Raw genomic sequence first — 16,308 nt, forward strand, 5'->3', positions numbered from 1 at the left:
CTAGCGGCCGGTAAGTAATTTAATGCCATTTTTTGAATAACTGACAACGCTAAAATCAGGGCTAGAGTCAATTCTCTCATAATTCTCAGGGGCAAACAAAAAGTGGTCATTATTCGCCAAACGTTCATTAAAACTATCATCATTATCAGTATGAGAATTGTAATGACTAAAATATGTGCTGGATGCTTGATGAAGATGTGGATACTCACCAGGTTCTCAGACCCTAGAAACATGAGTCATGGCATCCTAGCCAATGGGCTCCTGAATGGAAGTAGAGTTTGTAGTGTTAGCTCGGTTTTCTGTAGGTAGGACAACCGGAGACCTCGCATCTGCAATCTGCTTAGTGACGGAAGGCCCAGGTCGTGGAGTATCTAAGGGTTGTGGAGTGTCTGACGGTAGAACTTCTGACTTCTTACTATTATCTATTCTGGTCTGCTAGTTTCCACTGGGCTGCTGGGAACGAAGCTTCGGATTGGCCACATAACACGTCTTAATAGTATGGGCAAGGTGCTTGCATGAAGCACAATAGAGTGGAATTTTCTCAAAAATTACACTCTGCCAAAATCCAGAATCTCCCACACCGATTCGTATATGTGGCAATGGAGGTTGAGTGACATCATACTCCACTAATACCCTAGCTACAAAAGGGTAAGCTAAAGAGGTAGTAGCTTGGTCAATTCGCAATGACTTACCTATATTTTTTCAAAAGTTACAGTTACTATATTATTGGTAATTACTCAACCCGCACTTCCACAACAGAAATTCGTACCAATACAAACTGCAAATCGAAGGCCTATTTATAGCATTTAAAGGCCTTACCTTAAAATAGAACAGCCTAAAATGTAAACATATACATCCAATGACACTTAAATACGACACTATTTTGCAATTTGCTTGCTTGAAATGGCACTGTAGTGACACTTGGCAAAACGCATTGATCCGTGCTCCATCCGATGGCCCAATCTTTCTGGCTAGTTTTGCACGGCAAGTTGTTCACTTAGGTTCTGTTGTTAGGGAGCTCAAAAAAATTTGATGAGCACCTATAGTTATAGTTTGAGACTATTTTATATCACAGTTATTTAATTAAAAACTTATAATACATGTACTATTTTTGTCGAAATAAGCGGTGTTTACCAACTACACAATCAATTTTTATTTCACAGCTTTATTGTTTAAAAACCACAACACCTTCGAACTTCATTGACTGTATTGTATTGGCTTTCATAAACTTGCATCATCCTTTTTCTTTCTAATTATTTCTATTAACTGTTGAAAGTCATGGCTGGCGCCGGCCATCTAGATGGCCGGTGCCAACCATTCAACATTCAACACGGCCCGCCATTGTTGGTGGTGCCGTGTTGAATGACTCCAATAAAAAAAAAAAAAAAAGAGCCAAAATTTTGGCTATATAAAGAGGGCTTCCCACCCTCATTTTTCATCCAATCTTGAGAGAACAATTTAGGGAGTTGAGAGAGAGTTTAAGAGCTTGCATTTATAAGCTCTTATTTTAGTGATTTGAGAGTTTGGGTGTATTAGTGTTTTGGGTAGAGAGCTAAAATACTACAATACTTGTAACTCCTTTTCACTAGTAAAATATTTCCTTCTGTCTTCGCCCGTGGATGTAGGCTAAAAGCCGAACCACGTAATTTCTGGTGTCCTCTATTGTGCTTGTTCTTTATTTTATTTCCAATTTCATTTTAGCTGCGGTCCTACTTCACCCACCAATTTCCTAACAGTGGTATCAGAGCTATTGGTTGTATTTTTGGAGTCAGGAATTGTTCACGTATTCACGTATACGGTGTACGGCACTATTCACGTATACGGAGTACGGCACTATTCACGTATACGGTGTACGGCACTATTCACGTATACGGCGTACGGCACTATTCACGTATACGGTGTACGATACTATTCATGTATACGGTACTATTCACGTGAAACGGTGGAAGCGATCCAAGAATTTTGCGGTGCAAAGCAGGGAATAGTGGTGTGAGTAAAGCAACTGTGTGATTCTGTACATGTCTAGGAAAGTTCTGTCACAAAGGCGATAAGAGCTTAAGGAGTCTGGGTTTTAAGTGGGACCATTGTGACCCCTCCAGTCTTTCCTGGGAACTTTCCTGGTGTGCATTCTCACACATACTCACAACTATTCAAGGTGGTACACTAGCTTGTGTACAGTACTTATCAATAAAATGGCGGCAAAGTATGAAATTGAGAAATTTAACGGAAATAATTTTTCGTTGTGGAAAATGAAGATGAAAGCTGTATTGAGGAAAAATAATTGCTTGGCAGCAATTGGAGAAAGGCCCATGGAGATAACTGATGACAAGTGGAACGAGGTAGACGGCAATGCCATTTCTGATCTACACTTGGCACTTGCGGATGGAGTATTATCCAGTGTGGCAGAGAAAAATACGGCGAAGGAAATATGGGATACTCTCACAAAATTGTACGAGGCCAAGTCACTACACAATAAAATCTTCTTGAAGAGAAAACTCTATACTCTTCGAATGGCAGAATCTACAATGGTGACCGACCACATCAACACCTTGAAGACTCTATTTTCACAACTCACAACGTTGGGTCATAATATAGAGGAAAATGAACGTGCAGAGCTTCTACTTCAAAGTCTACCAGATTCGTATGATCAACTCATCATCAACCTGACGAACAACAATCCAGTGGAGGGTCTAGTTTTTGACGATGTTGCAGCCTCCGTATTAAATGAGGAGAGCAGGCGAAAAAACAAGGAAAACAGACAAGCAAGTTCGCAGCAAGCGGAGGCGCTATCGGTGACGAGAGGAAGATCAACAGAACGTGGCCCTAGTGGGAGTCAAAATCATGGTAGATCAAAATCCAGAAGTAAGAAGAATGTTAAATGCTACAACTGTGGCAAGAAAGGGCACGTCAAAAAGGAGTGTTGGAGTAACCAGAAGAAAAGAGAGGGCAAAGAACCTGAGTCATCAAATGCTCAGGGGTGTGTAGCAAGTACCTCGGATGATGGCGAAATTCTCTACAGTGAGGCAACAACTGTTTCAGAAGGCAGAAAACGACTTTCTGATGTCTGGCTTATAGACTCGGGAGCTACCTGGCACATGACCTTTAGGAGAGAATGGTTCCACACATATGAACCTATCTCAGGAAGATCTGTATATATGGGTAACGATCATGCCTTGGAGATCGCTGGTATTGGTACTATCAAAATAAAAATGTTTGATGGTACAATTCGCACAATTGAGGAGGTACGACATGTCAACGGCCTAAAGAAAAATCTATTGTCTTTGGGACAAATAGATAGTCATGGGTGCAAAACTCATGTGGAGAATAGAATTATGAAGATCGTTAAAGGCGCACTTGTATTGATGAAGGCAGAAAAGATCTGTGCTAATCTATTCATGCTTAAAGGAGAAACACTACAGGAGGCTGATGCGTGTGTCGCGTCAAATGGAGAAGAATCAACGATGATGTGGCATCTCAAACTTGGCCACATGTCAGAACAAGGCTTGAAGATTCTCTCTGAGCGAAAATTGCTTCCGGGGCTCAAATCGGTAAGTTTACCATTTTGCGAGCATTGTGTTACAAGTAAGCAGCATAGATTAAAATTTAGTAGATCTATTGCTAGAAGTAAATGCATTCTAGACTTGATTCATTCTGATGTTTGGGAATCACCGAATATATCCATGGGAGGTGCAAAGTACATGGTGACTTTCATTGATGATTATTCCAGAAGATGTTGGGTGTTGTGCAAATTTTAATGTACTCGCAAGCGCACGAATCTATTGTAGTATAGACTAATGGTGACGAGTGTCGATCCCACGAGGAGGTGGATTTTAATTATGTGTGTAGAATTAATTTTGTAAATGGGTTGTTGGATTTATGGTGGAAATGATTTGGAATATGCTAAGACTTAAATTAAAATGGCGAGAATAAATTCTAAAATTGGAATTGCAATTGAGAGAATAAATTGAAGAGAAAATCTATTAAATTGACGTACTTGGGTATCTAGATCCGTATCAACATGCATCATGGGCTAAATAATCCGTATTAATGCCAATTAAATCATGAGGGGGGAATCCACACCTCATGAACCACGCTCTAATCAATATGGTGCTAAGGGCTTATCGTGCCAAATAATAATAACCTTGTACCAGAGGGCCGGTGAAACCAAGGCGGTACTAGACAAGATTAGTATTATTTGTCGACGAGAAGTCAAAACATCCACAAAAACTAGAGGGGAAGAGAAAGTAAATTTACCAAATTAAGCCCATGACACATGTTGAGACTTCACCTTCAACCCAAGCTTGAAAGAAAATTAGCCACTCATAATTGAACTAGGGGCAAAATGGGAATTTATTAAAATACGAAGAAAATACAAGATGGAGAGGGAATTACAGAAAATGGATCCCAAAAATGGATTCAGAGATATCAAATTAGGGGGGGGAGGCCCCCTTTTTATAGATACATGGAGTAAATCATGGCCATCGGATTAAAAACAGTTTGGACGCTCAGGATTGCGCCACGTCATCAGTCAACAGTCCACGTTTGACCACGCGGATGAACAGTAACACGGTTTGACCCGACTTTGAACAGTAACGCGGTTTGACCCGGATGAACAGTAACGCGGTCTGGTTGAAAATAATCCTGTGTGATGCATGCACCGTACGCGAGATTTTTCGTCCACTGATATGCTGCCACGTCACCATCAACAGTACATAAGAATTTTAGTCCAACAGGATCGTGACACCTCATCAGTCAATGCCACATCATCGGTCAATGCCACGTCATCATCCGTCTATGTGAACAGTGTCGTGAACAGTAACGTATACAGTACCGTACACGTGAATAGTACCGTACATGTGAATAGTGCTATTTTTCCTTTTATGCTCCTCCTAAGGTTTTCGACCGTCCTGAGTTCAAAAGTGATGTCCGTTTTGCCGTCTGATCTCTCCTTTATTGTGAAATGACTATAATGCCCCTAAAATACATAAAATACTTAATTAAAATAAAACACATGTAATTAAATCACAAGAAGGTTAAATATATAAAAGTAAGGGTTGTTAGTAAGACTTAAAATGTAAAATGACGGTTTTCTCCTTTATAAATATGCATTTTCTAACACTCAACACACCCCCCAACCAGCTTATTGCTAGTCCCTAGCAAATAAAGCGAAAACAAAATTCAAATTCAAAATAATTTTTTTTTTTGTTTTAATAGAAATACTCGTATTTATTCCATCAGATTAATGATAGCAATCAAATAAAAGTATAAGCATTATCTCCAGTCTAAAGCAACATCACACCCACATCAACCATCCACATGAATTAGCCCAGTAGACTTTGTTTTAGCTACTCTCAAGAATGACATGTCAAACCCCAAAATCTCACTGGAAGTAGTGACACTCTCACAAATAAATTAATCCTAATAAAAATAGTCACTCCAATGAATGGTAATTGAGAGAGAAAATAATAAAGAAGTGATATCACATGCTCTCACCAAGATGAAATAAATATGCCCTCAGCTTAGAAATAATACGATCTCAAGTCAAATAAAATGTTAGTCAACCCACTTTATTTATCTTTTTTTTTTTTTTTTAATTATGCATCACTACATCTTTTTAGCCCATATAACTAGCTTCTACTTCAAACTATAGTTCCCTAAAATCAAGAAGGACTTTTATTAGGACGAAACGTAGGCTAGGGACATGGCTAACAAAGAAGGAAAATAAGGAAAACAAAGTGTATGTTTGAGAAAAATGCAGAGAATTTTTTTTTTTGGAAGTTGCAAGGTTGATTTCACCTATTTTTATTCTTTTGAAACAACAACTTTTGTTTTTGTTTTTGTTTTTATTTTTTATTTTTTGCTTTTATTTGGCATAACTTCACTGAACAAAATAATTATTTACATTTTCTCAAACATAAATAGGTGATGGAACTTATAAGATATCGGGTAATACTCCAAATCGGAGTGGGTCAAGATGATAAGTTGACAAAGAAAAGGTTTTTTTTTTTTTTTTTTTTTTTTTTTTTTTTTTTTTTAAGGCTCAAAAGGGTTAACTATGGATATTAAATAAAAGGGATGGCTTGAAAGGCTCAAACGGATCAAAGATGGCCTCTCCATCGTCTTTTAGGGCTCTAAATAATCTTCCATATCTACTAGTTAGATGGGCCTCCAAATGTAGCAACACACTCTTTTTTTCTTTTTCTTTTTTCTCTTTTTTTTTATTTTACAATTTTTTTTTTAAGGGTTAACTCAAAAGTAATTTAGAGATCGTGTATAAAATAATAAACTGCTAAGCTGTATAAAGAGTGGGCAAAAGGGTTATTCTCCAAGAAAAATAATAGGCTCAAAAACTCACTTGGTACTTATTATGACATGTTCATTCCTTCAAGCAACTCACATTTGTCTCCGACATCAACATGTAAAGTAGCAAACATAGCGTAACATCACTTAAGACCAAAGATAATACAAATACTAAAATTTGAAATTAATCATGTCATCCAATGTTAAAACAAATCACTAAAATTTGAAATTAATCATGTCATCCAATGTTAAAAAAAATCACACATTTTTTTTTTAAACATCATTCTACCCCCCAACCTATTCTAAACATGAAAGGAAAATATGCATGCAGAAATGTGAAAATGATGTATAAAAACTAATTAGAAAAGTTACACGTAAAATGATAGAAAACGAAAATGATATTTTTTTTTTTTAAAAGAAGATGCGTTTCTAGAGGAACTACACTCCATATTCAGCCATCTTCGACTCAAAAGTTGGAAAATGTATATTTATAGAGGAGAAATTAAAGAAGAAAAATAAACATAAACACATAATAAAGAAAAAGAAAATGTCTGAAATTTTTTTTTTTTGAATTTTTTTTTCAAACAATGAAGATGCGTTTCTAGAGTAACTACACTCCATATTCAGCCATCTTCAACACAAAAAGTTAGCAACAGTTAGTTTCTACAACAAAAAATTAGTAAAAACTTAACCAAAATTCCACAATTGTCGACTATTCCCTCCCCCCAACCAGAACGAAACATTGTCCTCAATGTTTGAAATGAAAGAAGTAGAGTTTAGAAGACATCACCTGGGTGGTGCAACACAGAAGAAAATATTTACAGGCGGAGAGTTAAATCTAATTTGTACTTCTTACTGCGGCTACTGTTACCATCATTATTTGGACGCTCCAACACAAAGGTCCAGGGGTCTGGCTCCGGTCGATAAGCTTGTAACATATCAAGTAGCTCATTAGCAGTGTGAGCACAAATAAAGAGTTTTTTCGCATTAGAGGAAATGAAATAGTTTTTTATTGCATGGTTAAGAAATGCGATAAAGCCATCATAAAAGTTATTGACATTTAACAAACCGATGGGTTTCTGGTGAATGTGTAGATGGGCCCAAGATGCTAGTGTCATAAGTGCCTCTAGTGTTGCAAGATCTCCTGGAAGGAAAATAAAAGCATCAGCATAATTAAGCATTTCAGTTATTCTTTCTTGCATACCTGAGACGACTAACTCTTCTCCAGTTGATGAGTCAGACGAACTGCCCAATGGTTTTAGGACTCTTGGGATGATGCCTAACACTTGACTTCCTCTGATAAAAGCTGCTTCTGAGACCATTTTTGATAACCCTCGATTACCTCCTCCATACACCAAGTGTAATTTTCTCGCTGCTATGCTTCGACCAAGATCTATGGCTGCCTCAACGAACTCTTTATGTTTGCCATAGGTAAAACCGGAAAGCACACAAATGTTCTTGAATTGTCTATTGGGAGTAGCTGCCATTGTGATACTTCTCGAAAACAATTTGTGAGTGCTTGAAAAAAAAGAAATCACATTTAAGAGTCTTGGTGATAGTGGGTCATGGTTGTGTATGAGGTAATATGTTAGTGTCAAATAACGCGTAAAGCACGTGGCTCGCAAGTCAAAAAGAAAACAGTAAAAAGGAAAAAGCAAACAGTAATAAAATTATTAAAGACAATAATGCAAACAATAAGACAATAGTGAAATAAAATAACAATAAAGTAAAAGGATATTTACAGGTAGTTGCGACTGTGGCTCACATCTTCCTCTGGTTTTACGTCCAGAAACGGCTTGAACGCCCTCTACGGGTCGAGGATAGGCTTCCTATCCAGTTTTCTTATAAACTGGCAAACAGGGTCGTTTATAGTCAGATTCCCGAGACTATATCGTGCATGCTCTTTCTGGAATAATGGCCATAACTGGAGAATCGCTCCTTGCACATATCCACTGGGATGCGTTTCAAGAGACAAAAGGATATCATCCAATGACTCCTTATTCAAGCCATCCCTAATGAATTGAATCTTATCTTCCCTGTTATCAGACACCATTCCTAAAGAACATGGGTTTTTATTGCAACTCATTCTGGCACACTTATGACAAGCAACAGAAATTCTTCGAGCTCGTCGTTTTCTTGCATAATTTCCTTTACCACAACCAGGCATGTATGCAATAAATTTTGGAGGTAACTCACCTGCCGATCGTACTTTAGCCTCGATTAACCAACGGATGTCAGCAGGTATGTTATTCCTCATGAGTAATCGCATGCGTTCGGACCGAGCTTTATAGATCGTAAGGAGGGCATTCTGAGGAAGTGAAGGGAATCGCTTGTGAAGCTTCGCTAGAATCTCGTTTCTGTCCATACCTTCGCCTCAGAATATCAGTTATTATGGGAAACTGAAGTAACCGACTTGATTGTCACGGAGTACCGTTATCCGCCATTTCACCGGGGTAACAAACTAAAGCACACAAATAGAAAAACAAATTAAAACACACAAAGAAAATTAAAATCGTCCTCTTATTGAATTTACCTCAAGCTCCAACTGGATGTTGTAAACACTTCTCTCAATGTCTCTGAGTTGGTGTTCTAAACCCTCAACATAGGCTACTAACTCTGGTGGTTGTAGAGCCCAAATGCGATGTGTTTTACAAAATTGAATCTGTCTTTTGAGATGAGTTTTGACACGTTGAAGTGGTTTAAGAATGTTCAGGAGGAACGGTCTAAGTATGAGACTCATGATTAAAAATGATAAGAGAAAACTTAATGGTAAAATAAACACACTTATGCAAAAACAATTTCAATTAGCAAAAGAATAATAATAAAAAGAAAGAAAGAAAAATCAAATCAACGAAAAGAGAAAAAAAAATCAATTCAAATTTGGTGGGTCACTCAAATTTATTTCGGTGTCTTCTTCATGTGGTTGGTACTCTAGATATGGCTTTAATCTTTGACCATTAACTTTAAACGTGACACCATTCTTTGGGTTTTTAATTTCAATTGCCCCATGTGGAAAAACAGTATGAACAATAAATGGGCCAGACCAACGAGAGCGTAACTTACCTGGGAATAGGTGCAAGCGAGAATTGAATAAAAGCACTTTCTGACCTGGAGTGAACGATTTTCTCATAATTTGCTTATCATGGAAGACTTTCATTCGTTGCTTGTAAATCTTGGCATTTTCGTATGCATCATTGCGAATTTCTTCAAGTTCTGCCAGCTGTAATCTTCTTTCTGAGCTGGCTTGCTGCATGTCAAAATTGAATTTCTTGATGGCCCAATATGCACGATGCTCGAGTTCCACAGGTAGGTGGCAAGCTTTTCCATACACTAGCCTGTAGGGTGACATCCCAATCGGGGTCTTGAAAGCCGTTCTATATGCCCATAAGGCATCATCAAGTCTTAATGACCAATCTTTTCTGTTCGGCCTCACCGTTTTTTCTAATATGTGCTTTATTTCTCGATTGGAGATCTCAACTTGGCCACTGGTTTGCGGATGATACGGGGTCGCCACTTTGTGTGTGATTGAATACTTTGTCAAAAGAGCTTTGAATGCTTTGTTACAAAAGTGGGCACCACCATCACTGATTATTGCTCGAGGGAATCCAAAGCGTGAAACAATGTTGCTTTTTAAAAATGCTATTACCACCTTGTGATCATTGGTCCTACATGGAATTGCTTCTACCCATTTCGAGACGTAGTCAACACCAACCAATATGTATTGATGGCCAAAAGAAGGGGGAAAGGGTCCCATGAAGTCGATACCCCACACGTCAAAAATCTCAACCACTAAAATTGGATTTAGTGGCATCATGTTCCTTCGTGTAATGCTTCCCATTCGTTGACACCTATCACATGAAGAACAGAAAGTGTAAGCGTCTCGAAATATAGATGGCCAATAGAAACCACATTGTAAAACTTTAGTCGCTGTCTTCTTAGCACTGAAATGGCCTCCACAAGCTTGTTCATGGCAGAATGAAAGGATATTCTGAATTTCACTTTCTGGGACACATCGTCTAACAATTTGATCCGCACAATACTTGAACAAATACGGGTCATCCCAAAAGAAATTCTTTATCTCTGCAAAGAATTTAGCCTTGTCTTGCTTGGTCCAATGCTCTGGAAGTTTACCTGTAACAAGATAATTAACTATATCAGCATACCAAGGTAATACTTCCACACTCATTAATTGTTCATCTGGAAATGACTCATTTAATGGTAATTGTTCTATAATTGTGTCAAAATGGAGACGAGAGAGGTGGTCCGCCACAACATTTTCTGTCCCTTTTTTATCTTTGAATTCCAAGTCAAATTCCTGCAAAAGTAACACCCAACGAATTAGTCTGGCTTTTGCATCTTTCTTTGTGAGAAGATATTTAAGAGCAGCATGATCTGTGAATATAATTATTTTACAACCAATGAGATATGATCGAAATTTTTCCAATGCAAACACTACTGCTAGCATTTCTTTTTCAGTAGTTGAATAGTTCAACTGTGCATCATTCAATGTCATACTAGCATAGTAAATAACATGGGGAATTCGATCAACTCTTTGTCCTAATACTGCTCCTACTGCATAATCAGATGCATCACACATAAGCTCAAATGGTAAGCTCCAGTTTGGGGCCTGAATGATGGGTGATGATGTCAACAATTGCTTTAATTTTTCAAAAGCCATAAGACATGAATCATTAAAGATAAAAGGTACATCCTTAGCAAGTAAATTGCATAAGGGTCTAGAAACTTTGCTAAAATCTTTAATGAAACGTCTATAGAAACCAGCATGCCCAAGGAAAGATCTTACTTCTCTGACTGTTTTAGGTGGAGGAAGATTAGAAATGAGATCCACCTTGGCTTTGTCAACCTCAATACCTTTGCTCGAAATGATGTGACCGAGAACAATACCTTGTTTTACCATAAAATGACATTTCTCACAATTTAAGACCAAGTTCTTCTCGATACATCTCTGCAGAACTAGTGTTAGATGATGTAAACATTGATCAAACGAGTCACCAAAGACAGAAAAATCATCCATAAAGACTTCAAGAAATCGTTCAACCATATCAGAAAAAATGCTTAGCATGCATCGTTGAAATGTAGCAGGTGCATTACATAATCCAAATGGCATTCTCCTATATGCAAATGTGCCAAAAGGGCAAGTGAAAGTAGTTTTCTCTTGATCTTTTGGTGCTATGGGAATCTGATTATATCCTGAGTAGCCATCTAGAAAGCAATAAAATTCATGGCCTGCTAATCTATCAAGCATTTGATCAATAAATGGTAAAGGAAAATGGTCTTTACGTGTGACAGAATTCAACTTTCTATAATCAATGCATACACGCCATCCTGTAGTTACTCTAGTTGGTATCAATTCATTATCGGCATTCGTAACTACTGTGACTCCTGACTTTTTGGGGACAACTTGTACAGGACTGACCCATGAACTATCAGAAATGGGGTAAATGATACCTGCATCTAATAGCTTAAGGACTTCAGTTCTAACCACTTCTTTCATATTAGGATTTAACCGACGTTGCATTTCCCTAGTAGTTTTAGCATTTTCATCAAGGTGAATGTAATGCATGCAGTCTACTGGGTTTATACCTTTAATGTCTGCTATGGTCCATCCTAATGCCCCTTTGTGATCTTTCAAAACATCCAACAACTTACCTTTTTGTTCATCGTTTAGGGATGATGAGATGATTACCGGCAGAGTACTTTCTTCTCCCAAAAATGCATATTCCAGAGTGTTGGGCAATGGTTTGAGCTCGAGTTTCGGTGGTGATTCTGATGATGGAATGAGTTGCTTCTCTGATGGTGCTAGTTGCTCAACTCTTGACTTCCATTTATTAGTGTCCATAGATGGTGCTGAGTCAAGCAGGGCGTTGACCTCATCAACTGATCTGTCAATATCAAAATCAAAACCAAAGTGAGTTAAACATGTTTGTAAAGGATCATCACTAAGGTTTGAAAGAAAAGTGTCATCAACTAATGCTTCGATTAAATCCACATCAACAATTCCATCATCTGCACTGTGAGGTTGTTTGGCAATGTTGAAGATGTTCAGCTCCATAGTCATGTTGCCGAAGGACAACTGCATATTTCCAGTTCTACATTGAATGTGAGCATCCGCAGTTGCCAAGAAAGGTCGGCCTAGAATAATGGGGATGTGCTTCCTTGAATCCTGTATTGGTTGAGTGTCAATTACAATGAAGTCAACAGGAAAATAAAATTTGTCTACCTGGATAAGCACGTCCTCCACAATACCACGAGGTATTTTCGTGGACCGATCTGCAAGCTGTAACACCACTGGAGTTGGGTGTAATTCTCCAAGTCCAAGTTTCACAAATACAGAGTAAGGCAACAGATTTACACTAGCTCCTAAATCCAACAAAGCATTCTCAATTGTGTGGTTCCCTATACTACATGAGATAGTGGGGGAGCCTGGGTCTTTGCATTTTAAAGGAATTTTATGTTGGAGTATAGAACTAACGTTTTCTGTTAAAAATGCCTTCTTTTGAACATGCATGTTTCTCTTTTTAGTGCACAGGTCTTTAAGAAACTTGGCATAAGATGGAACTTGTTTAATAGCATCAAGCAAAGGGATGTTAACACTTACCTGTTTGAAGATTTCAAGAATCTCACCTGTGGATTTTCCCTTTTTTCCTTTCGCTAACCTCTGAGGAAATGGAGCTTTGGGAACATATTCTTGTGGGTTGGTTTCTTCTTTCTCCTCCGGTGATGAGTCATCAACATTCACAGGTACAATTTGATTTTCTTTTGTCACCGGCATCTCCACTTTGTTGTCGACTTCCTTTCCTTTTCGCAAGGTCATTACTGCTTTGATCTCTCCATGCTGCTGTGGTGAACTGGTACTTGCTTCATGTACTCCTTTAGGATTAGGCACTGGTTGACTTGGAAATTTGCCTTTCTCAACAGTCATTGCCAATGTCTGAACTGAAGAAGCAAGTTGTCCCACCATCTTCTCGAGGCTTGAAACTGATTGGGCTTGTGAATTGAAGCCTGCTCTCAACTCATTTCGTAGTCCATCAATGGTGCGGTTCTGTTGCTCAATCGTGGAGTGAGTAACATTCCTAAAATTCTGGAATGCATCCTCCCATGGTCTAGGTTGAGAGTGGTTCTGGTTCTGATTGTATGGTCTAAATGGTGGCTGAGAGGCTTGAGGAATTTGTTGCATTGGTGGAGCTGGAGCTGTTGGTCCATTCTGTTGGAATCCTTGAGACCATGAAAAATTGGGGTGGTCTCTCCATCCAGGGTTATATGTGTTGGAGTATGGGTTGTAATTCGATGGTTTTCTCATTACACCTATGGCATTGGCTTGATCTGAGTATGAGTCATGGTCATGTGCCTCTGTTGATTTAGCAGTCGATAACGATGCTATTTGTCGAGAGAGACCTTCAATTATCGCTTTGACTTCTTTGATTTCTGAATTTGGTTCGCCAATTTGAACCTCATTCACTCCTTTAATTCTTCTAGTATTCCTGAGTGATCGACTCCGTTGTTGGGAATTATCCGCTTGTCGCTGGAAGAATTCCCAAATTTCTGATGCACTTTTTGACATTAGCTCTCCTCCACTTGTTGCCATTAGCCATTCTTGCACATTTGGTAGTAATCCCTCCAAAAAGTATTGGCATTGGTGCCATTTCTCGTACCCATGATGTGGACACTTCAAGAGTAGCCCATTGAATCGCTCCCATGTTTCGAAAAATTGCTCGTCCTCTCTCTGGGTAAACTCTGAGATTTCCCTGCGAATAGCATTGGTTTTATGCACTGGGAAATATTTATTCAAAAATTTCGTTACCATTTGTTCCCATGATGAAATGCTATTGGCAGGTAAAGTATTTAACCATGAACGAGCTCTATCCTTTAAAGAAAATGGGAATAGTCTAAGTTTGACATCATCGTCTGAAAAATTCTCATATTTGAATGTTTGACAAATGGCATGAAAATCATTCAAATGATTATATGGATCCTCATTTTCTAGGCCATAAAATGTAGGGAGACAATTTAACACACTAGGTTTTAATTCAAAACTCCTAGCAGCTACATTTGGGTATCTTATGCATGACGTGCTCAAATTAGCTAAGGGACTAAAATAGTCCTTAAATGGCCTCTCCTGTGGTGCTTGTAAATCCATTTTATTTTTAACGTGTTTGTGTGTGCGAAGTGTTTTTTCTAATTCAAGGTCTATAGGTTCAAGATTAGGTAATAATGACCTACGACCATGCATACAAAACAAATAAAATAAAAATAAAGATGCAAACAAAACAAAAAAATAAAGATGGGAACAAAACAAATAAAAATAAAGAAGAGGGAGAAATTACGATACTAACCTTATTGCGCTATTACAACCTTTCTATAAAAATACACAAAAATAAATACATGAAAGAAATTAACTAAAAATTAAATTAATAAGATAAACAAAAAAAAATTACAAAGAAAAATAAATGGAAAATTAAATTACAAAATTTTAAAGAAGAGAAAAAGAGAAGAAATACTAACCTTTAAATGTATATTCACTTTTTTTTTTCTTTTTTTTTTTTAATAATAAAAAAAATACAAGAAAACAAATAAAAGAAATTATTCACAAAAATTAATTCTATGAATTAAAATTACTTACCTCCCCGGCAACGGCGCCAAAAACTTGTTGTGCAAATTTTAATGTACTCGCAAGCGCACGAATCTATTGTAGTATAGACTAATGGTGACGAGTGTCGATCCCACGAGGAGGTGGATTTTAATTATGTGTGTAGAATTAATTTTGTAAATGGGTTGTTGGATTTATGGTGGAAATGATTTGGAATATGCTAAGACTTAAATTAAAATGGCGAGAATAAATTCTAAAATTGGAATTGCAATTGAGAGAATAAATTGAAGAGAAAATCTATTAAATTGACGTACTTGGGTATCTAGATCCGTATCAACATGCATCATGGGCTAAATAATCCGTATTAATGCCAATTAAATCATGAGGGGGGAATCCACACCTCATGAACCACGCTCTAATCAATATGGTGCTAAGGGCTTATCGTGCCAAATAATAATAACCTTGTACCAGAGGGCCGGTGAAACCAAGGCGGTACTAGACAAGATTAGTATTATTTGTCGACGAGAAGTCAAAACATCCACAAAAACTAGAGGGGAAGAGAAAGTAAATTTACCAAATTAAGCCCATGACACATGTTGAGACTTCACCTTCAACCCAAGCTTGAAAGAAAATTAGCCACTCATAATTGAACTAGGGGCAAAATGGGAATTTATTAAAATACGAAGAAAATACAAGATGGAGAGGGAATTACAGAAAATGGATCCCAAAAATGGATTCAGAGATATCAAATTAGGGGGGGGAGGCCCCCTTTTTATAGATACATGGAGTAAATCATGGCCATCGGATTAAAAACAGTTTGGACGCTCAGGATTGCGCCACGTCATCAGTCAACAGTCCACGTTTGACCACGCGGATGAACAGTAACACGGTTTGACCCGACTTTGAACAGTAACGCGGTTTGACCCGGATGAACAGTAACGCGGTCTGGTTGAAAATAATCCTGTGTGATGCATGCACCGTACGCGAGATTTTTCGTCCACTGATATGCTGCCACGTCACCATCAACAGTACATAAGAATTTTAGTCCAACAGGATCGTGACACCTCATCAGTCAATGCCACATCATCGGTCAATGCCACGTCATCATCCGTCTATGTGAACAGTGTCGTGAACAGTAACGTATACAGTACCGTACACGTGAATAGTACCGTACATGTGAATAGTGCTATTTTTCCTTTTATGCTCCTCCTAAGGTTTTCGACCGTCCTGAGTTCAAAAGTGATGTCCGTTTTGCCGTCTGATCTCTCCTTTATTGTGAAATGACTATAATGCCCCTAAAATACATAAAATACTTAATTAAAATAAAACACATGTAATTAAATCACAAGAAGGTTAAATATATAAAAGTAAGGGTTGTTAGTAAGACTTAAAATGTAAAA

General features: G+C 37.9%; 1 non-coding gene across 1 annotated transcript; it reads left to right on the forward strand.

Moving 5' to 3' along the window:
* The first annotated feature begins 13,970 nt into the window (after positions 1–13,970).
* Positions 13,971–14,074, forward strand: LOC112100539. The gene has a single exon (XR_002906907.1). It is a non-coding gene; the product is annotated as a small nucleolar RNA R71 (small nucleolar RNA).
* Positions 14,075–16,308: the final 2,234 nt, after the last annotated feature.

This window comes from Citrus clementina, unplaced genomic scaffold (assembly GCF_000493195.1).
Source record: "Citrus clementina cultivar Clemenules unplaced genomic scaffold, Citrus_clementina_v1.0 scaffold_3, whole genome shotgun sequence".
Lineage (NCBI taxonomy): Eukaryota > Viridiplantae > Streptophyta > Magnoliopsida > Sapindales > Rutaceae > Citrus > Citrus x clementina.